This window comes from Equus asinus, chromosome 2, assembly GCF_041296235.1.
Source record: "Equus asinus isolate D_3611 breed Donkey chromosome 2, EquAss-T2T_v2, whole genome shotgun sequence".
NCBI classification, from domain to species: Eukaryota; Metazoa; Chordata; class Mammalia; order Perissodactyla; family Equidae; genus Equus; species Equus asinus.
Genome location: NC_091791.1, coordinates 143,552,150 through 143,568,236, shown reverse-complemented (window position 1 = coordinate 143,568,236; position 16,087 = coordinate 143,552,150). Strand labels below are relative to the sequence as shown.

General features: G+C 38.0%; 1 protein-coding gene across 1 annotated transcript in view; it reads left to right on the top strand.

Annotated features, from left to right (window-relative positions):
* The window catches only part of UNC13C (unc-13 homolog C), a 565,722-nt gene that overhangs the window by 327,319 nt on the left and 222,316 nt on the right, over positions 1-16,087 (top strand).

The window sequence follows — 16,087 nt, the reverse complement described above, 5'->3', positions numbered from 1 at the left end:
GCATCTCAGCCTCTCCTACCAGCCTCGATGTGGTCCTTTTCTCCTTTGCCAATGTGAAAGAGCTGCTCAGGTAGTTTTCAGGGGAAACCGTTCCATATGTAGCTGTAGATTTAGTGTGTCTGTAGGAGGAGGTGAGTTCAGGATCTTCCTACTTTGCCATCTTGGACCACTCTCAGCTCTTCCTTTTCTTCATTCCACCAATACTTGCCTTATTTTTGTACTAAATTAACTGATGGGTCAGGAGTTTTTGCTATAGCATCATGCACTGAAACACAGTTTTTGGTTCAGTGCTTCTCTTTCTGATTCTGTTAGCACTATAAAGAAGGAGGAGATTATAAGATGCAAAGTACACAGTTAGCTAAACCCATCAGGCTTACTCTGAAATGCATATACTGTTTCTCTCCATCTGCTTTGAAACCGTCTTCCAGAAATCTGAAATCACTGGAAAGCACTCTGTAATTAAACTTGATACTAAAGCCCAATCAAAATCTTTCCTGCTGGAAATGTACTTCACTGTCCTTTACTTCTTTTGACGGCATAGCTTCTGGCATAGGTTCCTTTCAGATCCGGTAACAAGAATGAGATTGTACAAGCCAAAGAATCATTCTCAACTCAAGGAAAATCTCAACTCTGCTGTTATTCAGGAAAAACAACTTAAAGACCAATGCCCCAAAATTCTGCATAAGAAGTAACTTGGATAAAAAAATGGGAATTGTTACTCGAGTAAAAAGAGAGGAAAGAATTGAAATTATTTCTATGATCATACAGCCAAGAAAATGTGTTTGATCATCACTGAATTCATCTTGATTTCAGATTTCATTTTACGTTTCATTCAAATTTTATGTACTCACTTTTATTTGGTAATACCTTCATTGGGTACATAATTGAAAAGGTATTTTTAAAAAGTATAAATAAAAATTCTCTTGAGCCTCAAATGCCCAAGTACTCAGTGTCCCTCCCCAGAAATAAACAGCATTATCACTTTGCTGTTTATCCTTTCAAAGATATTGTGTTCATATACAAGCATATGTGCTTTTCAGATATACATATAGTTATAGGTGTACATATAGATATGTATGTATATATAGACACATACATATTCAAATATGTGCATCACTCCCCTTTTTGTCCACAAGTAGTATCATACTGTACTGCATTTTGCTTGAGTTAGCAATGTGTCTTTGAGAGGGTTTCATATCAATGCATAAAATAATCCCGTTTTTTATGTATGAACAGTATTCCATTGAATGGGTATTTTATAATTTATTTAACCTGCCTCTATTGATGGAAATTCAAGTAGTTTCTAATGTCATGTTATTACAAACATTGCCAAAAAAACCTTAGGGGCCAGCCCAGTGGCATAGTGGTTAAGTTTGCGTGCTCCACTTTGGCGGCCCCAGGTTTGCGGGTTTGGATCCCAGGCACGGACCTAGCACAATTCATCAAGCCATGCTGTGGAGGCATCCCAGATAAAATAGAGGAATATTGGTATAGCTTTTATCTCATGACAATCTTCCTCAAGCAAAAAGACGAAGTTTGGCAATAGATGTTAGCTCAGGGCCAATCTTCCTCACAAAATAAAACAAAACAAAAACCACCTTATACATATCATTTTGTAATTGGCTACTGACTCAGAAACTCTGAGGGTAGGGCCCAGCAATGTTTTTTATTTTTGTTTTTGTTTTTTCGGTGAAAAAGATTTGCCCTGAGCTAACATCCATTGACAATGTTCCTCTTTTTTTTTCTTTGCTTGAGGAAGATCAGGCCTGAGCTAACATCTGTGCCAATCTTCTTCTATTTTTTCTATGTGGGATGCCTCCACAGCATGGCTGGTGAGTGAAGTAGGTCTGCACCCAGGATAAAAACCCGGGGCACCAAAGCAGAGCGGATGGAAGTTTAACCACTTGGCCATGAGGCCAGCCACTCCAGCAATCTGTTTAAACAAGCCCTGCAGATGATTCTGATGCATACTCATGTTTGAGAATCACTGATCTACTGCATAAGCCAAAGTAAAGAACAATTACGATGTAGAATGGAAAGTGCTCTGAGAGAGAAAAGATGGAGTGTTCTGTGAGCACATAGGAGGCTACATGTAATGCCCTGCAGGGGGTAAGAGGGGATCAAGGAAGGCTTTCAAGAAGAGGTGACTTCTAAGAAGAGCTGTAAAGATAAAGAATAAGTAAGAGTGAAGCAAGCAAGGTAGGTGAGGTAAAAGAAGGATAGCATGATGAGGGACAAAAGGCAAGAGAGGGTATTATAAACAAAGGAGGGTCCCGCATACGCAAAACCTCAAAGGTATATGAAGGTTGGATACCTCCCAGAACCGGAGGCTGGAGTAACTGTGACCAACTACAGTGCCCAGCAGACCATGAGGCTTAATCAAGGGTGAGGGATGTCACAAATCTTTTGATACTAATAATAGTGAAAGTAGTACTGGTGATAGATAAGGCTGAGGAAGAAAGCAGATGGCTTATAAGCTGAGTTAAGGATTTTGGATTTATTCTGAAGGAAATGTGGAGCCACTAAGAATTTTAAGTAGAAGCATGGCATGATCAGATTTGTGTTTTGTAAAGATGGATCTGACTGTGGAACAGAGGATTAATTGGAGGAGTGAGACTGGAAGCAAGGAGAGCAGCTAAGAGGATGTTTGGGTAATCTGGCTGAGTTAAATTTCCTAATATAACCTGATTTGTTCTTGCTAAAATAATTTATTTACAAAAATATGCCCTAGTTCTTCAGTGTATGTTGAGTAAGAGTAGTGGATACAGAAAGATTAAAGTCTTATCCTTTAGATAATGGCTTCCAATTTGGGGATTCTGGACAACTATAGATGTTTATAGAAAGTAAGGGGAAATCACAAGCTATTTTCAGTATATTAAAAAGTCCAACAAGAATCGCACATTTGTGTAAAAGTAAATTAAAAATTCACATTTCTCTCATTTTTACTAAAGTTCCATCAACTCTGTGTAGGTGGTAGTCTAGTCATTTGCTGCTGATTAGAAACTCCAGCTTCACCTTTACTATCACTGGAGAACAAGAACATGAGAAAATGAGCTTTATTGTAGCCAATGCAGTATGAAAGAAAAAGAAATAGGATTCAAGGGAGAAAACTAAGTACACGTATCTTGAAGTTTAAAGATTACAAACCATGACATGTTATCTATTATGTGATGTAGGTGGACCCAAGTGAATTAGGTGGCTACCCAAGCATTAGGCAGAAAACTGACCTGAAATGAGAAGAAAAGAAAAACTAAATTGCATGAAAATAGTTCAATTTTTGAGATAAAAATCGTTTTTTTGTAAGTAATTACACTCTGAGCTGCTTTGAGAGAGAAAGGCATCATCTTCCATGAGTGCCCTGCGTAGCTGGTATTTGAGCAGGGCCCCACTTCAATGTTCATTTTTCTTTAGTGAGCCTGTTGGGGTTTAATGCCATTTTGTTCACATTCAAATGCAATTTGTCTCATCTTTTGAGTGGCAGGTGTTTTTGTAATCTGATTGAGCTCATGACAGTCCGTACTTTTAGTGATGGATGGTATGAATTCAGTTTAGTAACATTCTTTTACGAGAACAAACTCATATGAATCTAAATAAAAAGTCTAAAACCTTTATGGAAAATAGAGGTACCATATCTAAGGTTCACCTCAGGGCATTAGAAGTGTAAGATGGCACGGATCGTACTTATCATGTTCCCCATTAAGTGACTTAATGGACCTTATTCAATGTAATTTGTGTCTAGAAAGTGCTGGTAACACACTTATCTAGTGATTGATTCTCACTGATCAATAGTTGTGTCAGCTAGAAAACCATGGATGAGCCTAATAGTAGCATACTAGAACCACTTTCTGTTGAACATAAGAGCAACTCAACATCTATGCAGGCTACCGCATTTCCATCTGTTGTCGCTGACTCTATCACCATGTCTGCAGCAATAGTTCTGATTAACAAAGAATCCAGCCACTGAAATGGCGCAGCGCATCATCATTCTAATTTTTTTTAAAGATTTTATTTTTTTCCCCCCCAAAGCCCCCTGGTACATAGTTGTATATTCTTTATTGTGGGTCCTTCTAGTTGTGGCATGTGGGATGCTGCCTCAGCGTGGTTTGATGAGCAGTGCCATGTCCGCGCCCAGGATTCGAACCAACGAAACACTGGGCCGCCTGCAGCGGAGCGCGCAAACTTAACCACTCAGCCACAGGGCAAGCCCCATCATTCTAATTTTGATAGCCATTTTCTCTTTGCCCAGCAGAGGAGATCCCATCCAGAGAGCTAAACCATTCCCTGTCGGATATGCAGAGCCCAAAACAGGCATCTGTTTTAGTGGTCGTCTCAGTCCTTCCCTGTCTCTGCTCTGTTTCTGACTTCACTGAATGCAGTGACCTCACTGCGTTCCTTCCCTCTGTGCCATTCTTCCCCTTCTGGTCAGGTTGTCTTCACAGACTAACCTCACCGCATCCATTGAAAGTCTCCCCCTCAGCCTCATAGCACCTTAGGGAAGGGCGATTCTCTGGTTACTTTCCATGGGCCCCATATTGAAGTAGCTTTTCTTTTAATTTGTTCAAATTTATTTCTTATATTTGCAAGATATCCTTTGTATTACCTAGGAATTTGGGATGGCATAGAAATCCATGTTGATTTACAATTTTACATATGTCAATATACATATGACAATATACGTATGTCAGTACATACTGGGAGACTCAAGCTTTATGATAGAAGAGTCTGAGTCTTTCTGGACATTCCTCCTGTGACAAATTTCCTAAGCTTCCCACCTGCCCTGTCCCCTCAACTCTTGACCCCCAGAAGCAGCTCTATCTTTGTGAACATTGTGAAACATTGTTTAGAAATTATTCAGTTGCACTGTGTCTTTCTGACCGCTCAGTACTTGGACTACTCATCTTATTCAGTTGTAAAAAATATCATAGGGTTTTATAAGGAAATAAAAAGAGGTCAGTTTTAATACTGAATTTTGAAGATGTTTAGAATTATTTTAACTGTGTTAACATAGTTTAGAATTATGTTAACTTTTTTAACCTTTGCATCACTCTAGGTAAAAGTGTTCTAGGAGAATTTGTTTAGTTGGAAGATAAGCAATTTGGGACATTGCCCATGTGTGTTATTTTATTTCCTATTTTTATTAATAGCTCTCTTTAAAATAAAGCTTCTCTCCCTCAGATACAAAAACCTTATTTTTATTTTAAAAGCATCTTTTTATTATGATTATTCTGTTACTCAGAGTCAATTACTGAGGTTTCATCTACATATAATTTTGTTGATGCATTTTCTACCTGCTGTACAACAGATTTTGTTCCATAACATGGCAAAATGTGATAAAGAAGCTAGCAGCTTAGGGTACTTACGTTTAGCCCTTCCAGATTTCCCTCATGGCTTTACAGATGTGGATTTTAATCCTGCTTTGTATTTTCCCTGAGATTCATTTTTCAGCCCAAAGTCAGATCCCTGGGATAAAAAGCATTCTTGTCTGAAAACATTTTATCATATTTTGCTTATGTGCACACAGACACACACACACATCCATGCCTGGTACCTGTAGTTTTTTGTTGTTGCTTTTGATATATTGGTTCTATAAGGCTTCTGTGCTAAAACTATAAATATTCTCTGTTAATTGGTTTAAAAATGATTAACTGTTAGACCCAAGATACTAGCAGCAATTGTAGCTCCAGTTTGCTAGAAGAAACAAGTCTAACACATTGACAGGAAGAAGAAGTCTCTCTGTGATATTTCTATTAAACATCATCTTGAAAACTGATGGTGTTTTATTGTGGCAATGTGCCTGAGCTCTCACAAACATTTAACAGAAAATCCATAGAAGACATTTTTCTTTGTTTTTCTGAAAAATGGATAATCTGTCTTTAAAGCATATTTGGACAGCCCTCAATTATATGCGTATAATACACTAAATCATCCAAGGGCCGCAAGGCACGAATGTCACCATAAAACAGAGCAACACACTCTTTCCTAAAACCCAGTTAGGTCAAGAATTATTGGGCTCTAACACTACCATCTTCTCGTGAGAAAACTGGTTGTGTGTCATCTAAGCTCAGGAGGTAAAAGTGACCTTCCAACTCAAGGAATTTAATTATGCATAAGATCAGCTTTTAATGACATGAAAATTACTTATTACTTTAAACCTATTTATATTAAATCTATTTATATTAAAGCTGTTCCTTAAAAGTTATCAGAACAGGATTTACCAACAAAATGTAAGAAAGTATGCTAACCTCCACACCCCTTATATTCCAAGCAAACCAAATAGTTCCTCCCACATATGGCTCGCATTTTCCTCCTGCCTCGCTTTTTTTGTAGAGCTCTGCCTGCTACTATACTTACATTTCCCAACTTTACCTATCCCTAAAAGCTCAATTTAAACGCCACTTTTTCTATAAAGTTTTCTTGATAGATCTATCAGTAAATAATTTTTCTCCACTCTGAACTTCTATTTGGGAATTTGTTCCACTTCCTGTTATTGTTATATTTCGCAAGTCTTAGCTCGTCTATTATACCACAGGCCTTTGGAGGGAGGATTTGGTCTGATTCATCTCTGAGAATCACTTTTTTCCCCTCCCCTGCCTACCCACAGTGCCTTGCACATGGTATATGCTCAACAAATACTGATAGAATGAATGAATTCAAAATAAATATTTAAAAGTTTCTAGAGGAAGAATGCAAATGATTCAAAAATTATAGCTATTGAGGAGCCAAATTTTAATTTGTTTTTTAATTTAAATAGCCACATTTAGCTATTTAGTCGTATCGGAACACACAGCTCTGGACCTTAGAGCAAGTGCTGAAATTTACATTGGCCTAAAACACTTCAGCTAGGCCAGGACCAGGGCCCACTAGGATAAGACTCCTGGATTGTAAAAGCGTAGCTTCAACTCTTAAGCTTTACACTCAAGGCACCTCACTTACCTCACCCTAGCCCCAGCCCTGCGTTTCAGAGACTATCAGCAAGGATTTCTTACCACTGACGCTTTGCCTTATATTATTGGAGCCCAGTTAAGCCACAGATGGCACTGGGGCACCATTACTGACTATTCCAGAACAATGTCATCTACAGAATAGATTGTTCACAGACCTAAGAAAGGTCCTATCTGCATTGTGGGAATCAGACATGTTTCCTTTTACCCCTTTCGTATCTTTTGGCAGCTCTTAAATATCAGACTGTCTTTCTATAATCAAATCAAATGTTATCTCCTCTGTGAAGTGATTCTTGGTGCTTTGTATATTTATTTCTCCTAACAAAATTGGGTTTAAACAGTGGATAAGCAGTATGGCCTAAACAAGTTATTTAACTTATCTAAGCATCAGTTCCTTTTCCAACACCCTCCCTGCCTGGAGCCACAACATGGTGAAGCTAATACTAACTCATGTTTGTTTTCTTAAGAACTACTTAATGAGGGCCTGCTATATGCCTGGTATTTGTGCTAAATCCAGATTATTTATTTAGCCAGGGAGATTTGGCCTTTTGTTACACAGAGTAGATCTAGGTCAATAATTAAATAGGCAATTATGATGTGTCTTTTATGACTTCAAAGTTTCTGTTTTAGTAACTGAATCAGAGTAGGCATTCGTTAAATAGCAGTCTTTAGAGTTATATTTTCTGTTGTTAAGGCTGAGGAGTCTGTTTCGTAAAATCCAGAGAGCAAATGAATCAATATGGCATTACTGTGTTAAACAACTGGGGATTCATTTCATTATAATTTGTTGATATAGGAAGAACCATTAGAATCCTCTCCTCCATGAAGGAATGATTTGTTCAAATATACCTTATAGCTCCTCCCAGAGCTACAAATGAAGAAAAGAAAAGAATTTTGTCTAATAAGCACAATTAATAAAATTGAATATCTTTGTCTTTTTATATGCACAAGTAAGTTACAGAAATAGACTTTGTGGATTAAAGGATTTTTAGCCAAAGAAAAGTTGAATTTTGAATGCTGGCATCCACCAGTTGAATGATAGGATTTTACATTTTTTAATGTTGGTAGTTTTGAACTGCGGTTATTTGGAGTAAAGTTTATTTGGAGGTTTGTCTCCCCCAACAAAAATACTGCCTTTGCTGAAGCCCTTTTCCTTCTTTTCTTGCTTATTTCAATCCAACATAACAGCCACAATTACAGCTAACTTGGTAATTGACTATTAAGATCACTGTTCCCCAAGTAACAGTAAACTCGTAAGTAATGATTCAGGCATTAATAAGAAGCTATGCAATTTAAAAAATGCACCACAAATTTTATGTTTACCCAATGAAATGATAAATCCAGAAGGAAATTCTAGATGGGTTCTATCAGCTGTAAAATTAAAGATAGAGCTTGAAGAAAACACAGTCTCCTTTTGGTTATTTGCAGATGAATTATCTAGTTTGAAAGATCCTTTGATTCTCCTTTTCTATTTTTTGTTTATGACAATTCCACTGATTTATTATTTCACTAATGGGTGGATAAACAATGAAGAAAAGCGACGCTCAGAGCAGTCAACTCATGTGCCAAAAGACGAGATGAGGAGGAGACTGTCTGTGCTCTTCTAGTCACCCATCTTACCATTTTCTGCTGTTTTCAATAAAAATGAGAGTTGGCTGTACAATCATATGCTGTATAATGCAAATGCATAATGATGTTTCAGTCAATGATGGACCATATATATGACAGTGGTCCCAAAAGATTAGTACCATGTAGCCTGGGTGTGTAGTGGCTATACCATCTAGGTTTGTGTAAGTCCACTCTATGATGTTCACACGATGATGAAATCACCTGACGACGCATTTCTCAGAACGTATCCTCATCCTTAAGTGACACATGATTCTGTTCGAATCTCTGGTTTGTCAGGGATCCACATGCTCTCCTTGTGTTTTTAAGAATGATAAGGAATAACAGGCAACATTTGTTTCTTAGGAGCTCATTGGTTTTACCTAGTATCTGTTGCTGAGTTTTCCTGTGCTATTATGACTGATGCATTATGGCATTGCCGTAAAGCTAACTCTTGGCATTTCTATAACACTTAGTATTTGCTTATGCCATATTAACAACTTCCATCTCTCTATGTACACAGATTGAAACAAAAACCAAACCTGTATGGTGGGGGCCGGCCCAGTGGCACAGTGGTTAAGTTCACACATTCCAATCAGGCGGCCCGGGGTTCACCCGTTTGGATGCCAGGTGCGGACATGGCACCGCTTGGCACACCATGCTGTGGTAGGCGTCCCACATATAAAGTAGAGGAAGATGAGCACGGATGTTAGCTCAGGACCAGTCTTCCTCAGCAAAAAGAGGAGGATTGGCAGCAGTTAGCTCAGGGGTAATCTTCCTCAAAAAAAAACACCAGTATGGTGGCTTGCTGCACCTTGAATAGTAAATGGCAGAAATGAATTGATACCGTGTTTTCTGACCCCATTTAACATGGCTATTAAACATTGAGAAATAGTCAGTTTTAGAACAGTGAGGCCCTAGTCACTGTCTATTTTTGCTAAGTCTGACAAAAATTTTGGAAGCTTGAATTACCCTCAAACTATTTACTTCACTACAGAAAATCAGTAAATACCTTATAATGAAATACAGACATTAGGCATACAGATAAAATTTGCTTACTTGTCATTATGCCTAGAGAAAAGTAAGACTTGGAAACTTTAAGGCTCCTTTCTACTCTAAAATTCTCTGGCTATGAGCAATCTGACAGTTATGTCATGACAACAGCTGCAGGTACCTCAAGGCTAATTCTCCTCAATGGCCCCTGCCTGTCTCTTGACTTTCAGTCTACTTTTGACAAAACAGCAATTTGGTGTTTTCTAGTTCATCATTCTGATTTCTAAACTGACATCTTGTCATATTTTTATTTATAGGTTTCAGTTTACAAGCCAGCATTCCAAAGACTATTTACAGCTTTCTGGTTTTTGGCCTATAATAATAGTCTCTCATTTTAGTGTCTAGAGAAAGCATAAGAATCTAAATTTCTCTTAAGTATAAGAAATCTAACACTTTTTAAAATCCCACTGAACTAAGCTTGAAAATTAAAATAATCTTCATTAAAATATAAAATTTCACGAGTTGTTAATTTTTCTATTTGGAACGATTATCAAACATTTGAAGGAAATGTATAGAATAAAAGCTCTTAGATCCAATTAAACACATGCACTACTCATCCTCCATTCTTGCCACCAACATGGCACCCAGTAAGTCCCCAAGTTGAATAAACATACTCAACTCATCTCAAACCATTTTGACTGGTCTGAGATTTATCAGCTGTTTTTAGATCATTAGTCTGTTATGAATAACAGATCTTATTATTGAAAGTCTTAATGTGATATAACTAAATTATAAGTTTTACAATGCTGTTTGATGTCTCTAATCTTATTTTCATGTGTAATAATTGAATTCTCAGGATTTGCCTATGACTTTACTACAGATTTTTTAAAATAAAAGACTCTTTAATAGTAATATTTCATATCAGTGAGTTTTAATTTATTTATACCTGTTCTCTACTATTAATACAGAAAGAATCAATTTTCCTCTTCTCCTTAAGAACCCAGATTATTTTTTTAATTGTTTTTATTTTGAAAAATATCCTAAGTAAAAAATAGTGAAGACTTATCCTTTAGAAAATAGTAATGAAATGAACACCTAAGGACTTGTAACTCAGATTTAGAGATTACCCTGATAGCATCTGGTTTCTCAGAAATAACCACTCTTAGCAAGTTTATGTTAACGATTCCTTTGCTTTTCATTATAGTTTTACCACATATAAACATTTGTCTAAATTAGTTAATATCTAGTTTTACTTGTTTTTAAATTGATATAAATGGAATCATCCTAAATATATTCTTCTGTGTTATGATCGTTTTCCTCTGCATTATGTGTTTGAGTCATATGTGCCGCCATGTGTGACAGTTTGTTTTGGCTTGGGTCCCCTGGAAATAGAGTCTAAGGTGGAGAATTGCATGCAAAAGTTTCACCTAAGAGTGTGCTAAGGAGTGCTGTCCAATAGGACTTCACAGAAGGGTGAAAGTGTTCTTTATCTACACTGCCTAATATAGTAGCCATAGCCACTAGCCATACATGGCTATTGAGTGCTTGAATTAATTTAAATGTAAATTTAAATATCCACATGTAGCTAGTGGGATACTGTATTGGACAGCACAGCACTTCCTGTAGGGAAGTGAAAAAGCCAGGATCAGGCAGAGGGAGAAGCTGACTTGCAATATGGTTATAGCTGAGACCTCAGCCAATCCTGTAGGAAGGTCTGGAGCTGGGATTGCTCTTCAGAACCATCCTCAATTGAGGGAAAGCAACAGAGCTTCATTATCACAGCATTAGTCTGTCATTAGCGCTGCCTCTTAGAAGAAGGCGTAACCTTGGATGAATCAGTTTCTTGCCTCTGAGGGCAATTCCCAGTGAACAGCACAAATATAAACCTTCAGCAGACAATATTACCAGAAGCAAGGGGATTGGTGCTAGGTCCTAAAGAGAAAATCTGAGCAAAACACCACAGTATCCACTACATTGTTGACCGTTCATTTTCAGTATTCTGTGCAAGTTCCGTTATATAAATAAGTCACTATTTATTTATGTATTCTACAGATGATGGAGAATTGAGGAAATATGGCTATTGTAAACAGTGTTTCTCTCAACATTTCTGTATATGTCTCCTGGTGAATGAAAGCAAGAGTTTCTCAGGGATATATGCCCATAAGTGGAATTATAGGCAGTTAGAATATGTGCATAATTGACTTCACTAGATAATGCCAAGATGTTCTCCAAAATGGTTGTATATTTTACAAATTGCAGCCTTTCATTCAGTATCTCAGTTGTGTCAATTGACAGATTTATTCAGAATACTTATTCTACCATTCAGAAGACAAACTTTGGGTTTTTAATATCATTTCCCCCTGAATAAAGTATTAAAATAACTTTTACCCTGCAGTGGTTAGCAGAATTATAAGATGACTCTCAATGAGTCATGCCTCTGTATAACGCTTTTTTCTGAAGTGTGGGCAGAACCTGTGACTTAGTTTTAGCAATAGAATATGGCAAAAACCATAAACCTACAACAAAAACCTAAATCTATGATTAGATTATGTTTTATGTTAAAGACAAATGGGTTTTACAGACGTAATTAAGGTCCCTAATCAGTTTGACTTTGAATTACCAAAAAAACAGATTACGCTGGGTAGGTGAGCCCTTTGAAAGGAAGCTTGGGCCTTCTCTGAGGTCAGAGAGATTGTCCTGCTGGCCTTGGAAAAATAAGCTTCAATGGGCTCTACAGATACAAGGAAATTAATTTCCCCAACAACCATGTAAGTTCGCATGAGGACCCTCAGCCTCAGATGAGATTCCATCCCTGGCCAACACCTTGATTGCAGCCTTGTGGGACACTGAGCGGAGTACCCAGTTATGCCATGCCTGGACTCCTAACCCATGGAAACTGTAAGACAATAAATATGTATGGTTTAAAGTCGCTAAAATTGTGGTAATTTGTTACAAAACAGTGGAAAACAAATACACCTGCTTAGCAGCAAAATTTCTCTTCTTTTCAATCACAGCATTTTATTTCCTCAATCTGACTATTTCGTTTCCTTAAGTCTTTTGTATTTGGAGTGAGAGACTTTATTATTTCTATACTTAAGAGAATTCTTAATCCATGGTAAAGAGACATGGGATGTAACTCAAATTGCTCAGCATAGTATCCAGTAAGTAACTGCTTCCCTTCAAAGAAATTATATTTCTTTTCCATGGTTGAGTGTACCTGTAGAAAGTTAAGGATTGAAGAGAAATTATTTATGTCAGTTTTAAGGATAAAATATCTAAAAATCACTTTCCTGAAACATCCAAGAATAGCCAAGCTTAAGAAGAAAAAATGTAAGGGTTATTTACAGTGCTTCAAAATTCCTTTAAGGGCAGAAAGAGTTTTGAGAAGGTGACAATGATGAAAACAAAAGAAAAATGTGGCTGACACTTGAGATATAGGCATAGAAAGCCTACAGAAAGTTTAAATTCTATAAACAATGATGAGAGTTACATTATTTTAGATCAAACTGGCTGCTAAAACCAATAAACTTAAATATGAGTGATAAATTTTACTCTCGCTCATGTAGAGTTTGTAAACATGGATGTTCTAGATACGCAAGTGGCTCTTCCTGTCATAGGTTGGGTTCTCTGAAAACAGAGCCTGAAAGAAGATTTTGTAGGTAGTTTATTTGAGACATTGATCTCAGGAAAGAGAAGCTGAGTATGTAGGGAAAATGAGATAAGGAAGAGAGAAAAGCAATAAAGGGTGCTATAATGAGGTGATTATCTCTGTGGTCTACTGAGGCTCTGTTCCTTTGGGAGCCCACTGGGAAACCACATAGAACATACCTCAGAATTGTCCCAGTGGTGCGTTGAATGTTGTCTCTCCAAAAGATATGTCCACCCAGAATCTCAGCACGTGACCTCATATGGAATAAGGACTTTGCAGATGTCATTAAGGTAAGCATCTAGAGATTGGAGTAGGCCCTAAATCCAATGACAAGTGTCCTTATAGGAGACAGAAAAGAAGGCACACACAGAGAAGGCCATGTGAATATAGAGGCAGAGACTGGAGTTATGCATCCACAACCAAAGAATAGCAAGGGTTGCCCTCAGTCATCAGAAGCTAGGAGACAGGCATCAGAGGAATTCTCCCTCAGAGGCTCCAGAAAGAACCAACCTGGTCAACACCTTGATTTTGCACTTCTAAGCTCCAGAACTGTGAGGGAATAAATTTCTGTTGTTTTAAGCCACCCGGTCTGTGGTAATTTGTTATGGGAGCGCTAGGAAACTAATATAGGGAGGCTGAGCTGTTGACTCCTCTGCACTTCTGGGCCACACTTGAATGTGACAGGATGGCCTTTTGTGACTTTATAAAAAGTCCCAGGCAGCAAATCAGAGAGAGGTTGCAGCGAGTGCTTGATGTGGGACCCTGGCAACTACATGGAATCACTCAGCCACCATAGGTGTGCTGAATTCAGGCAGGCTGAGGGGATGTGATGCTATTATCCACAAGCAGCTGCTTCACTCCTCCAAGCAGTGACTGAGAGAACTAGGTCTCTTCTATCTTGTGATTATACCATCTTAAACGTGGTACTAAAGTGATTGTGCTTTTACGTAGCAAACTGGAAGAAGGGAAAAGAGCTTGGAGGATTGTACACGGAAGGTTTACAGGCTATAGCACTTCTGCTTGCATTCTATTGCCTAGAACTCAATCATATTTCCAGAACTAACTGCAAAGGAGGCTAGGAAATATAGTTGTTCTGGTTATCTATTGCTATGCAATAAACAATACCAAATATCAACAGCTGAAAAAAAAAACCCAATAATTTATTTGGCTCATGAATCTGCATCTGCAATTTGGGCAGGGCCCAGTTGGGATGGCTCATCTCTGCTCCATGCAGCAGTAGCTGAAGTGGCTCATCTGGAGCTGAAGTGTCCATTTCCAAAATGGCTTGCACACATGGCTGGAGGGTTGGTAACAGGTGTCATCTGGAAGGTTAGCTGAGGCTGTTATCCAGGGACCTTAGCTCATTTCCATACAGGCCTCTTTATGGATTCCTTACATTTCTCTCAAGTGCAAATTCCACTCACCCACTCCCAACTCCTCACAAAATTCTCATCCTCTTACAGCATCAGGCTCATGCTTGAGGTTCAGGATCCCTCTAAATCATGTCCAAATGGGGATGAAGCTCTTTGGGTCCTATTTCTGATGTGTGGTTCCTCTTGATCTAAATATCTGGAAACTAAAGGGAAAAGTTGTCTGCCCTCTCCCACATGCCCAATATACAATGGTGAGAAGAAACAGTATGATTGTGAAAGACATTTCTGTTCAAAAATAGGAGAAACATGATGATCACTTGCCCACAGAAATTCTGAAATCCAGCCAGGAAAGTGTTGCCAGTTCTTAATTGGTGCCCAGTCCTGCTCTCTGGGGATTATTCTCTATGACTCTTGGCTCCATTCTGTGGGTTCTTGGCCTTGCCCTTGAGTCATCTATCCTGTTCTGTAAGAAACAGCTCATTATTACAACTGAGTAGCCTTCTAGCCTGCTTCCTGCCCATCGAAGTTTGGAGATTCAAAGGCCTCTTTTCATTTTATACTGATTTAATCCCTTTCAGTCCAAACTGATATAATTTATTTCAAATATCTGTGGGCATTCCACTAGACAAAAGCAATATCCATCTTCCATACTTGGATTAAAAGTCATGGGCTGTAGGACAATATACTTATGATTCTTAGAAGTCTTTTTGCCTACTTGAAAGGAACTGTAAGGCATACCTGTAAGATTCTTATAAGCCCTTTTTTCTAGCATAAAAATCTCGAAAGGAACTTCCTTAAGATTCTTAGAAACTCTACTAGATACACATTCAATATTCATAAGCGTCTCAGAAACCTTGCTTTAGACCTAGACATCTTGTGTGATCTTAGAATCATACCAGTACAGCAGCCTCAATTTGATATATTCCTTGAAGCTATTTCTCAGATCAAGAACCTTGCCTTCTGGAGAGGTTAAGGATGAGAAAGTTTTACTCTTGAACCCAGGGAGTCCTGTTTTCTTTGTATTTCCTCTGAATTCTTCTTGGGAAATGATCCATATGCTTTTGGCTCATCTCTCTCTCCAGCTGTAGCTTATTCTACATGGCTATGAGAAACCAGTTGGTGTGTTCGTCCTGTCAAAGCTACCGGTTCACGTTATATTTCCTACTTACCATGTTTATTACAGGTGACAATGTTGACAAATTTTCCTCACTAAATAACAGGAGTTGCTTTAATATGGCCTAAAATAACAATTTCCTCATTATCCTTCAAGCCCTCACCAACAGGTCTTCTGATTTCACTAACAATCTCCTTGAAGCCCTTCTAGCTTCTGCCTACTACCACTCAGTCCCAAATCAATGCCACACGTTATAGGTTTTCATTACATTAACGCCGCACTTCAGGTATCAAATTCTGTTCTGATTCTCTATTGTTGAATAGCAAACCACACTAAAACTTAATGGCTTAAAACTATAACAATAGCTTATTTTGTTCCAAATCTGCAATTTGAGCAAAGAGAGCGGTAAAGG